This window comes from Eptatretus burgeri, chromosome 3 (assembly GCF_056783735.1).
Source record: "Eptatretus burgeri isolate ZD-2024b chromosome 3, Ebu_testis_v1, whole genome shotgun sequence".
NCBI lineage: Eukaryota > Metazoa > Chordata > Myxini > Myxiniformes > Myxinidae > Eptatretus > Eptatretus burgeri.
In genome coordinates, this window is record NC_140963.1 from 134802392 (window position 1) to 134815277 (window position 12886).

At 49.9% G+C, this 12886-nt stretch overlaps 1 long non-coding RNA gene across 2 annotated transcripts in view; it reads left to right on the forward strand.

The window, feature by feature from the left end:
- The first annotated feature begins 9691 nt into the window (after positions 1 to 9691).
- Positions 9692 to 12886, forward strand: part of LOC147031039 (uncharacterized) — a 150340-nt gene continuing 147145 nt past the window's right edge. For both annotated transcript variants that reach the window (XR_015056641.1, XR_015056640.1), the window contains exons 1-2: positions 9692 to 9814; positions 10035 to 10128. This is a non-coding gene — a long non-coding RNA (uncharacterized LOC147031039). The remainder of the gene's footprint in view (positions 9815 to 10034; positions 10129 to 12886) is intronic.

The window sequence follows — 12886 nt, forward strand, 5'->3', positions numbered from 1 at the left end:
CACACAGCTGCCGATGAGCAGCCGGCCTCCGCCTTGAAGCAAAACACGGCCAGCCGATGAAGTTGGCCAGCCTTTGCCGTTCAATGGAGGTTGGTGGAGGGAGTGCGGTGGTGCTGGCCACTTGGAAGAGCGGGCTCGGACCTACCTACCTGTCTCCCTCCCAACCTATCGCCTTTGCCTGTCACTGTACATACCCACTCCCTTAATTTGTCAAACCCCAATTTAGCCCCAACTTATTTTTTGTTGTTTTTATTTTTACTTCCCCAGTATAAATCGTCCCCTAACCCCTTTATCGTCCTTGTTCGGCTAACCTATCCTGTCACCTAGCCTACTCCCAACCCCTACGTTCCCTTCCCGGAGGAACAAGGAGAAACTAGCGTCTGTGTCGAGGCCCAACGAAGCCTCAGGATGGCCTCCCCCAGGAGTTCGGCGATCTATAACCAAAGTGGGTCCAGCGGCCCACAACGACACGAGGATGGATGGTGCGGAGGGTACATCTCTAATCTACCTAACCATTTAACTGTTAAACTACCGGGGCTTTCAACAAGCGCCTCTCGCTTAAACTATTGGTTCTAACAACCCAGATTCCCGTCGCCTGTGTTGGTGTCCTCACAATTTCGGGCCTCGCCCCCAATTTTCTCTCCGTGCCCTCACACGGTCTCTGGCTGGGACACGTGGCTCCCTTTGGCAGGCACGACCCTCTGCCGAATCTCCCGCTATGGCACCCCCGGGCACTACACTGCCTCCGAGCCTACCAGCTCCCTAACACCGGGGAGTGCCCCCCATGGCACCTCCCCTGAAACGCACACGTGGCAGGCTGGCTTCCCGGGCCCCTTTCCGAGGGTCACCCATGCCCACAACACTGCCCACGCGGCTAATGGCGCCCCGGGCCCCCACACCAAGCAGGCGCACCCGTGCCCACTACGCTATCCCGGCCCCCCATGGGCCCTTGGCCTACCACGGCCGACTAGCCTGGTGCCCGGGGTACCCACTCAGCGATACTCACCTTTCGCAGCCACGCTCCCAGCCCGTCAACAGGGCTCCTGCACCCCTCCAAACGGGTTTCGAGCCTACTTCCCCACCAACAACAAAACGACCTCCATTTTGTAAATTTGACTCACCCCCTAACTCACTCTACACTGACCCCGGGGTCCCTTGGGCGGGAGTCACTCCTCCCTCCAATCACTCATCGCACCATGCATTCCCCATTCACTCCACACACACAGACCCGCTGGCCTCACTCACTCACCAAGCACATGCCTCACAACTCACCAACTCTTCAACACACTCACCGCTGAACTCTGCCATCCTTCTAACTACATCCCCTAACTAACTCGTGCTCCCACGTCGTCCCTTAAACTAGTAGCACGTTCCTTTTAACACTACGTAGCTAAGCTACGTCCCCTCTACACATTCACCAGTCTGTCTCTGTCTCCTAACTCAAAAATTCATTTTATTTCCCAAACTAAAGCTCACTAAATCCCTCTACCTAATCCATTCCACGGACTCCATGAGGACTTACCCCTGCCCCATGAAGTCGGTCTAACTAAGCTAACCCTTCCCCCTAACTAGTTTCCATCCTGTGCCCAGGGAAGGGGGTCTTTCACCCCTTGCCCAGGAATCCTGTGCACCCGAAAGTGAGGCTTCCTTTTTTTTTTTTTTTTTTTCCATGCGCAGCACCTGCGCGGCAACTCGCGCTCTTTGCACTTTGCAACTGCCCGTGACGTCATGCAGCTGCACGTGTTCCTCGTCCCTCCTTGGACGCTACCATCCGGCAGAGATACCCCTCCTGCCGGATTCCAACCACACGTGCAGCCATGACGTCACCGTGCGCAAAAAAAAAAACACAAGCCCCACGTCTCGAGGGGTTCCCCACGCGAACACATGTGCTTTGCCCGTTGGAGCTTAACACACACGATCGCGTGGAGAACCCGTCCGGTCCAAATCCGTTTACCTGCCTAAACTTTGTCCGTCCGCGGGATCGGCAAATCCACCGCGTGCGTTTCCGGACCGGGACTTCACTCTCGCAAGCGAGCACGTGGTGGTCTCGTGCGTTGCACAGCACGAACCTCGTGCTCGCGGCTGGGTGAACCCGGCACGGTCCTCGAAACAACTACAGCCGCTACTCGGCTTTCGTTTCTCCCATGTCGCCGTCGTCGTCGCCATTCAACCCACGCACACCTGCGTGTTACGACGCACACAGTCCACTCCATCACATTCACACCGGGAGATGCGGCTGCGTGCTCCCGCATGCCAACCGACATCTCCCTCACATACCGCTCTCTCACACACACGGTCTCCCTGGCACACAGCGACCTTGCACACGGCCGTTCACTCACGCGTGCGGGGGCACTCACCCGCGGTGCCTCACTCGCACTCCGTTCCTCATCCACACACGCGGGGGCTCTCACCCGCGGTTCCTCATCCACACACCGTGCCTCACTCATACACGCGGGGGAACTCAACCGCTGTGCCTCATCCACACACCGTGCCTCACTCACACACGCGGGGGCACTCACCCGCGGTTCCTCATCCATACACCGTGTGCTGGGAAGCACGTACACCGGCACAATCGCCACCACACCACTCACACGTGGTGCCTCACTCATACTGGCCGTTTCACTCACACACACGGCCTCTCTCACACACGGTCCCTCATCCACACACGGCGTGCTGGGAAGCACGCACTCTGGCAACATCGCCACCACACCACTCACACGTGGTGCCTCATTCATACTGGCCGTTTCATCCACACACACGGCCTCTCTCACACACGGTGCCTCATCCACACACGGCGTGCTGGGAAGCACGCACTCCAGCACCATCGCCACCACACCACTCACACACGGGGTCGCTCCCGCACACACGGAAGTACTCACACCTTGCACCACACACACAGGCACCACCACACTGCGGATTTGTGTCCCCACAAGAGGTCTCCGGGGCCTCTACACCCCCAAGCTCTCCGTGCCCCCGACCACAGCACTCGTCCCCTCAACCTCGCAAAGCACGACCGAACTCACCTGGTCGTGACTCGCCTCAAGGGGGCATACTCCCTCCCCTCGTTCCTGGAGGAGGCCATCCAGGTGCTCGCACTGGGACCCTGCACGCTCCATGGCTCACCCCCATTGTCCTCCACTACCTCCGTGTGTGTGTGCGTCACTTACCCGTCCAATTCACCCTCTATCTCCCGTGTCTCTCTACATTTTATTCTTTCTGTCGTCGTCACCTCGTGTCTCGTCTCACACGTTTTGGTCTCCCCATTTAATTTTTCCCTTTTGGTCACCGTCGATTCCTCTGTCACGACCCTTGCCCAACACGCCCCCCGAATTATTTTTTCACCCGCCTCCACCGCGGGCCTGTCAGCCGTTGCACCCCCTTCCAGCTCGCCTGCTCCCACACGTGGAGTCGCCATTCCCAGCTCCCTGGTCACGGCCTTCATGCCGGCCTGCAGGCATCGGCCCATGTTCTGCGTCTCACCCCGTAGCTCTTTCATTTCTTCCTTCATGTTTGCTTCCATTCCGTTTATTTGCTTGTTCATTTCGTTTTTCATTTCATTTGTATTTGTATCCATCTTTTCGTTCATGCCTTTCATTTCGTTTGTATTTGTATCCATCGTCGTTTTTACTTCGTCCATTTGCTTGTTCATGTTCGCAATCATCTTCGCTGTCGTTTCCGCATACATTTTTGCCAGCATGGTGTATAGCTGGGTCATGTCGGGTGCGCTTGGGTGAGCCGTTTCGGCAGGGGGGGTCGGGAAGGGTTTTGGTGGAGAGGGGGAGGTGTCATACACCGCGGCCGCTGCCGCACCCACCTCAGGTTCTGGGTTCAGTTGGGCGAGTCCGTGTTCCTGCACAATCAACATTTCCTGCTCGGGGATTCCATCCTGGACCATGGATTCTACATTACTACACATATACATTTCTAATACCCCCGGCTCCCGCTCGCCTTGAGACGCCATCTTGCTTCTCGTGAAGGGTTAATTTGCTCGCTCGTAATTTGGAGGGAATCGGGGTCGCTTCTCTCACCCCTGGACCGATTCCCGTGAATTTAGCCGGAGACAGGAGAGCCCGTTTTCCTGTTCTCCGGTACCAGTGCCGCGAGGAGGGCGATGAATTTGTATCGCACGACCTGACACCAGTGTTGCGGATTTCGCGCCCGCCGGCGTGCTGACGGCCACGTAACTCGAATCGCGGCACGTCGCCCACCGGACGGACAATCCAGTCGTGACCCTCTCGGACTAACGCCGGGAACCAGTCACGGGTGGACCTTTCGGTCTCACCGCGATCGAGCCAATCAGCCCCCGCGTGGGATAGGGTTGCTCGCCAAATTCGACCTACCTAAGTACCCACGCGGAGGGTAGACCAGGGCGTCGCACCTCGCCGCAGGTGGGACTTCGGACACGGGCCACTTAAGCGACCCGTTCCGTACTATCAGAATAACCGGCGGTGTTATCGTCGACCTCGGCGGTTCGATTAATTATCGGGCGCACTCAGCCCACTACCCACCGTCTACGTGAAGCAAGATGAAGGTACAATGGGGGAAAAAACGAAGCGAAGCGGGAGAACAGTTCAACAATAAAGCACATTTATTCGCGGCACAGGGACGCACACAAATACAATTCCACCAAATGCACACAAAAAAAAAAGAAAACACAATTCCATTTACACAAAAAGCAAATATAAAAGCGAAAACACAATGCAGAGCTAATACCGACTACCGAGCACAGCAACACTTATACAATTCTACTTCACAGACGGCGCCGACAACACATACCCAAAACCAAGGAAAGAATATCCCCAAGAATGAGGCGGGCCTGAGGCCGAGACCGGGTCGCGCCTACCCGTCTGGTGATGAGACGCGGAGCGGCGATGGCGCCCCAACCCGCGGGGCTCGTGGACGGGGCCTGGCAGGGGGGTGGGAGAGGGCCCCCAGTCGCACTATCTCAGCGCGGGGGGAAACAGGAGGGGGTTGCTGATGCTCGGGGTATAGAGGATCTTTATTATCCCTGGTGTGCGTCTCCACCTCGGCCAGGTCGCGCTGCCGGCCTTCCTCGGGCGTGCAGCTCCCGGCACCGTCGCGAGCACCCCCTCGTCTGCCTTCGCCGCTGCCACCTCTCCGCCTCTGGACTCTCCACCCTGGACTCTTCTTTGGGCTCCCCTCGTTCGACTCTCTTCAGCTTCTTCAGCTTCTCCAGCTACTGCAGGCTTCGGGCTCCAGACTTCCACACTCTTCTCTGACTCTTTCTCCCTCCGACTTCTTCTCGTTCTGACTCCTTCTCGTTCTGCTGACTGACGAACACCGTCCTCTTATCCCCCCGTAACTTCGCCTTTGACCCCCTCCCTTTGACCTTTCACCTCGCTCCCCATTGGCCCGAGAAAAAGTGGGCGTGAAGGCTTTTTGATCCACAAATTTGCATATATCGATCGTTCTGGAGGCGGGGCCAAATCGCCCCTCGCTCACCGATTGGACGGCAAAAAGTGGGCGTGTGTCGTTTTTGATCCGTTTTTGAAGCACAAAATCCGTGATTTTGTACACGCTGTTCAACGTGCGCCCTGCACGAGTCCAACACCGGTACCCACAGCGGGGCAAGAACGGTGGCGATGCTACGGTTGCGAGGTGTGACGTGAAGGTCGTGGCGGTTGTGGTGAAGCGGTGGTTGTGGTTGGTGGTTGATGTTGTGGTTGTGATGGTAATCATGGCGGTTGGTCCAAAATAAAGATAGTAAAAGAAAAACGGCTATCCTGAAGAGTCGCAGCTCGCATAAATGACATGTATTCCCACTAGACAACGGGTTCGGGCCTAACTACACATGTACTTACCGAGATACCTCACCTAAGGGACCTGAATGGTGGTTTGCGAATCTGGTAACCACAACAATACATACATACATACAAGATGAGAGTTTTAGCAATACATAGATATATAGTATGTATGTATGGTATGTAGGTATAGTGTGTATAGTATGTATGTATGTACTACAGATATACATAATTACTGTATTAACAAAGACTATGATAATGTAACGTCATGCTATTCATTACATGGTTTTCTTGAAGTCGTAATTTGTACCAAATCATGACATGATACATACATACATACAAGATGAGAGTTTTAGTAATATATAGATGTATAGTATGCATGTATAGTATGTATGTATATTATGTATAGTATGTATGTATAGCATGTATGTATAGTATGTATGTATAGTATGTATAGTATGTATGTATAGTATGTATGGTATGTATAGTATGCATGTATAGTATGTATGTATATTATGTATAGTATGTATGTATAGCATGTATGTATAGTATGTATGTATAGTATGTATAGTATGTATGTATAGTATGTATGGTATGTATAGTATGTATGTATCGTATGTATGTATAGTATTGTTACGAATTTGTGCCCGCCGGCATGCGGATGACTGCGTCTAACCAATAGCGGTCGCTTCGCCCACCGAACGGACAATTCAGTCGCGACTTTCCGGAACAACGCCAAAAACCAGTCACGGGTGTGCTCCAAGCACACCACAACCTTGTCCGCACTCTACCCGCGCGCTACAGGGTCCGATCGCCAAATAATCGATTTACCAAATTATTCATGCGGGTAGATTACCGAGAGATTGTACCTCAGCGAGGCCTGCTTGTACACGAGCCGCTTAAGCAGATCGCTCCGTTTTGGGATAACCGAGCGGGGTATTATCGCGAAACCTCGCTGGATCCGATTCTATTACGAGTCAGTACGAGTCAGAACAGCACTACTGGCACGAAGTGCTATGACGGTGCGTGGATGTCCTCATGTTTCTATGTGAATGTGGTCTGCCCATCCGAGGTGATGACGAGGTGATCGGTTCGGTACTTAACGGAAATTACCTGGGAGTGATGGAGCTTCTGAGCAAGTACGACACTTTCCTTGCGGCACATCTCCATAAACATGCCAACAAAGGGAGCGGTAACGTAAACTACCTCTCATCGACAGTATGTAACGAACTAATCAATGTGTTGGGTAGAAAAGTTCTGAGTGCCTTTGTAGCGGAAGTTCGGAGGGCCAAATATTACTCCATATCGGTGGACTCCACTCCGGATGTGTCGCACACTGACCAGCTATGTCTAACCATCCGCTACGTGTTGCCAGAGGGGCCAGTAGAGCGTTTCTTGACATTCATGCCCTGACTGAATCATACCGGAAAGGAGATCGCAGACGTAGTTCTTGATTTTCTCCAAACGAACAAAATTCCGATCTCTGACTGTCGCGGGCAATCGCACGACAACGCCAGCAACATGTCTGGAAAATACCGCGGCATCCAGGCGCACCTAAAAAGTCGTTACGAATTCGCTGAGTTTGTTCCTTGCATGGCTCATTCTCTCAACCTCATCGGGATGTGTGCTGCTCAGTGCTGCACAACTGCTGTGACTCTGTTTGGTATCATTCAACGGCTGTATGTTTATCTCGTGAAGTCAACCTATCGTTGGCGCAAACATTGCGATGCACAGAAACACATGCCAGTCGTCAAGTGCTTGTCAGATACACGGTGGTCGGCCCGTGCAGATGCTGTAGAAGCACTGGCCAATGGATTCCAGCAAAATATCACGGTACTTGACGATCTTGCAATGGATGAACATCTAAACGCAGAGGCCAAAAATGAGGCATCTGCTATTCTGAAGGAATTGGAAAAACTTGACGGTGATTCTGCTAGAAACATGGCAGGAAATTGTAAAGAGGTTCAACGCGACAAGTCAGCAGTTACAGAAGCCGAGGCTCGATTTCAACACGGCAGTGAAACTACTCGAATCACTGACAGAGTTTATACAGGACCTACGGGAACGGTTCGATGACTTTGAACATATTGCTCTTGATAAATGTGGTCACAGCGAGTACGAAGACGATCGGCGACATGTTCGAAGGAGGAAGCGACATCATAATGAAGAAGACAGCGCCGATGACACCCAGTTACCGCCCAGAGAGAGAGAGAGAGATTCAGGACCACATCCTACATACCCATCATTGATCAGCTAACAACGTCACTCGGAGATCGCCTCAAGGCCTATGGAACACTCCGTCAACGTTTCTCATTCTTTTCAGAAATAACGACCATGCAGACGGATAAGCTCCGCGACTCTGCTGCAGACCTGGTCAAGAGTTACCCGAACGACCTGGAACTTTCTCTGGTTTCGGAAATTGTACATTTCCAGGCATTTCTCAAGACGATGCAGACAGAACACTCGGAAAAATTGTCTGAAACTACTATGTTTTCCACAATCCACAACTACGATATGGTGGCAGCGTTCGCCAACGTGGAGATAGCTTTGCGGGTATACCTGTCAACGTTTGTCACGAACTGTACGGGAGAACGATCATTCTCAAAATTGAAAAGGATCAAGAACTATCTGCGTAGTACGATAGGCCAAGATCGTTTGGCATCGCTGGCCATACTGAGTGCTGAACACGAACTATTCAGGAGAGTAAGCACACGCCAAACAATCGAGGACTTTCCGCGAATCAAAGCCAGGAAGAAGCTAAAATATTCTGTAGGTTTTTAACATCTCGCAAATATATTGTAGCAATTACCCCAAAGTGTGCAATAATGCAATCATATCTGCAAAAACGATAAAAAAAACATACCATCACGTTTTGGTTTTGCGATTATTTTCTCTGTTCCGTTGTTTTCATCCATCGTGGTGTTTCTTGTATATAAACTTTTGTTACTAGTAGTTTCTGAAATACATGTTTTTACACATAAACCGTGGTTTTTTCTTTTGCCCAGCCAAGGTTGGTGCATTTATATATGAATACTTTTATAAGCATATATGAAGTAAAAATGGCTGTGGCCCTGAGAGGGCCCCGCGTACTTCTAGGGCCCAGGCCCCGCAACACATAAATCTGGCCCTGATAGTATGTATAGTATGTATGTATAGTATGTACTACAGTTATACATAATTACTGTATTAACATAGACTATGATAATGTAACGTTAATGTTATTCATTATATGGTTTGCTTGAAGTCGTAATTTGTACCAAATCATGACATGATACATACATACATACATACTATACATACTATACATACATGACACGTCTAATATTCGGCTCCATTTCTTCGTGTAAAATGTCGTTTTAAACTCGCTCATGTAAACGCGTTTGATGTCTCATGGAACAGCAGAGGGCGCGAGAGAACACCTGGAAAACACAAAATGAACAATGAATCCATCTTCGAAAACTCGTCTTTTTAAAATCGATTTATCGATCCCTTCATCCCAATAAACCGAGCAATTTACTCAGGAAGTTCAACGTCGATGTGAACACGAACTCGAGTCCAGACCCGAGGACTTGCAGCATCACGATTACTCTGAGGGACGTCGCTCGAGCAGGATGGCCGAGAGGTGAGAGGTGAGACGACGAGACACCACGAGGTCCTTTCCCTCTTGTCTCCGGACTTGTGGAGATGAGAAATGTCACATGAAAACGCAAAAACACTTAAAAATGGACGCTTCTTTCAGCCTCCTGATTCTTTCTTACATTGATAAAAGGGTCTTGGATGTTCTTTTTTTCCTGTCTTTAAATGAGCTCTGCACCACTGAGACCAAGAATGCCGTTTCCTGGCCCAAGTCACGTGGTTTTGACTGAGTGGACCCCCCCCCCTTAATGTTGGACCAACTCGATTTAATTTCGATATCGCCCGTCATGGCCGTGACGTCACAGGTTGAAAGCGGGAGAGTGAAAATGGCGGGAGATTGAGAGTCCGTGAGGTGACGTGAGTCGTCACTGGCTCAGTTTGTTGACAATAACTCGAGCTTCGAAAGTGGATCTGAGGTAAGTTGTTATTTATTATTATTATTATTTAATTTTTTTGATGAAACTGAGGAAAGGAGATGATGATAACTGAGGTGAAATCGTTTAACAGAGGAAGAAGCGCTGTCCCTGTAAGTTTGAGCGAATTATTCGGAAAGACTCGGACAATTTGATCGAGAGAGCGAAATATTCACATCTTACGGATTTCAAAATGGAATTTGCTTTCTAATGATTGTCACAGATACTGAAACGAGTGGATACACAGATCTTCACTTCATCCTCCCACGTCATCGGCCATGACCTTACCTGACGATTCGCCTCAGGCCGAGGACCAGGTGAGCCCCGGGTGCTCCTTGGCGGGAAATTTTTTTTGATTTGAGTAAACCTTAAATCATTGGACCGGCATCACAGGCCAGTACAGAGATAATATGCACTTCAGGGGTGAGTTCTGTTTCCAAGCGACTTGCTGTTGCTCTCGAAGCCGGTCGTTCCGTATCAATTGCTTTGCAAGCCGCTTGGTAAACGGAACAAGCGATTAAGAGGTGCTTTGTTACATTAGGGAAAATGGCCGCCGAAGTCGGATTCAAGATGATGCGACAACCAATGAAATATTCAGAGGAATATGATATCCTGTTATGTGTACCAATGTGGAGGGTGTGATTTGATGGGACGGGGGTGAATGGGGAAGGGGGGAGGGGTGAATGGGGAAGGGGGATGGGGGAGGGGTGAATGGGGAAGGAGGGGAGGGGGATAGGGGAGGGGTGAATGGGGGAGGGGGATAGGGAGGGGTGAATGGGGGAGGGGGATAGGGGAGGGGTGAATGGGGGAGGGGTGAATGTGGAAGGGGTGAGGGGTGAATGGGGAAAGGGGGGAAGGGGGGGATGGGGGAGGTTTTCCTGCTTCTGGGTTTTTTTATTTAATTTTATTTTTAGTCCATGGCAGTGCACTTAAAATTGTCATCCCCGAGTGGTTGAATTTATCCCCCCCCCCCTTTCAAAATATTTAGTACCAGCAAATACAACGCATCGTTTCACTGATGGGGACGATAAGTAAAAACGAAGAACCTCACAGAGATATTAAAAACCATCCCTGGGAATATCACTACAAACGAACTACAGTTGGAAGCCGTCCCTGGGCTCAGTATCGATCCCGAAGAGAGCCCTCGGCACAAAAGTTTGAAAACAGAAAACTTCACAACTCGGTCCATAAATCGTGACCCCCTTACTGAAATGAAGGTGGATACTTTGAGCCCACAATGGGATGACTCCATTCCACATTCTGAACCCCCATTTGTGGACACACACACACACACACACACACACACACACACACACACACACACACACACACACACACACACACACACACACACACACACACGATGGTGGATATTTCGAAACCTGGGAGAGAGATCCGTTCTACCTTCTGAAACCCACGTATGGAGATAACAACAAACCACACACTGACACTGACACACACTAACACAAACTGACACACTCTGACACACTCTGACACTGACACACTGACACTTACACGCTGGCACTTACACACTCACACTAACACCACACACACACACACACACACACACACACACACACACACACACACACACACACACACACACACACACACACACACACACACACACACACACACACTGCCTTTTATTAGTGTAAGATTTATGGTAATTGGATTTGTAAAATTTTAACGTCTGACATTTATAAATGATAAATGCACGCTGCATCCTTTTTGATCACAAACTGATTTTTAAAAGCTTGTTCTCACCACTCAAACAGTAAAAGTTAAGCAGGACATCGGGGTAAACATGATTTAAATTTTTTTTAATGGAGTTTGGTTTCACTGGATCCGGATCATGCTGCTCAGCTGTAGAAAGTGGATCAAATACAATTTCTAACCAGCCTAACCAGCAGGATTCTTCATCCGCATGTTCGTATGGAGCACAAGGCTGCGGGGTATCATTGTTGGCTGAGCATGCGGCTGTGTTGCCAATGCAATGCCCTCTGCTGATTTTTGGCAGGAATTTGGAATTTGTTCATGGTGCCGGCGATACCGTGCCTACTCTTCACAAAGGACACTGTGGGATCTATAACGCCGACAGACAGGATGCCTGTTTAACGTCATTCAAGGGCCATCATGCACATTGATGAATCACCCTTCTTGTGAAACACTAGGATGACAGTTTATAGCTGGACCAGGATTTAAACCCAGGCTGGACAGTCTTGAGGTAAGTGTGCGTACCTCTTGGCCATATGTACTCGATGAATAGAGACAATAGTGTATGATCTTCCAAACTCCATGTGGAAGTAGGCATTTCCTCGGATCATGTCCTGTGTATGAAATTGGTCGTCTGGTATGTATTCATAATCTAGCTTTCTTTTTGTATAAACCTGTCCCTCACTTTGACTGAATTTCCTTCCTGATAGTTTTGCCTTTGGGGACAAGCTTCAGCCAAATCCCTCTCTGCTTACCTCGAGATCAAACGGCGGTCAAAGTTTTGCAATGGAGTCTGTGTGACTTTGCTTTTGAATAAAGAAGAGTTTTGGCTCATTGGCATTTCGTGGAAGGAAACCGAGTGTGAGGGTCTATAACTATCCTTCCAGAATCCAAAGTGAGGTTGGTGGTCTCATTGCATCCTGTCTCTTTCCTGTTGTGGTCCTAGTTATCCCCATGGTTTTTCAAAAATAACGGGAGGGGGGTGGGTATTGTAATCGACTCCGTCTATCTTTCTCTCTGTCTGTCCATCCCTCATGCTATCTCCTCCTAAGCAGTTGGGCAGAAATTGACCAAACTTGGTAGTTGTGATCAGCACATGACACGAAGGTGCAAGAGTAGTGTCACTTTTAACCCCGCCACCTCAGGTAGGGTCAAAAGGACAAATATCGAAAAATACAATTCCGGGCACATTTGTAAACATCTTAAAATGAAACTACAGATGTAATCAACATCGGGGGATGCATGAAATATGTCACGATTTTTGGGGGATTTTACTTCAGGTTCATGCCCTGGGGGGAAAAAAATTTAAACTCAAAATTTGATATTGGGTTATTCCTGGTGGAACTTTTTGCCTCTTTC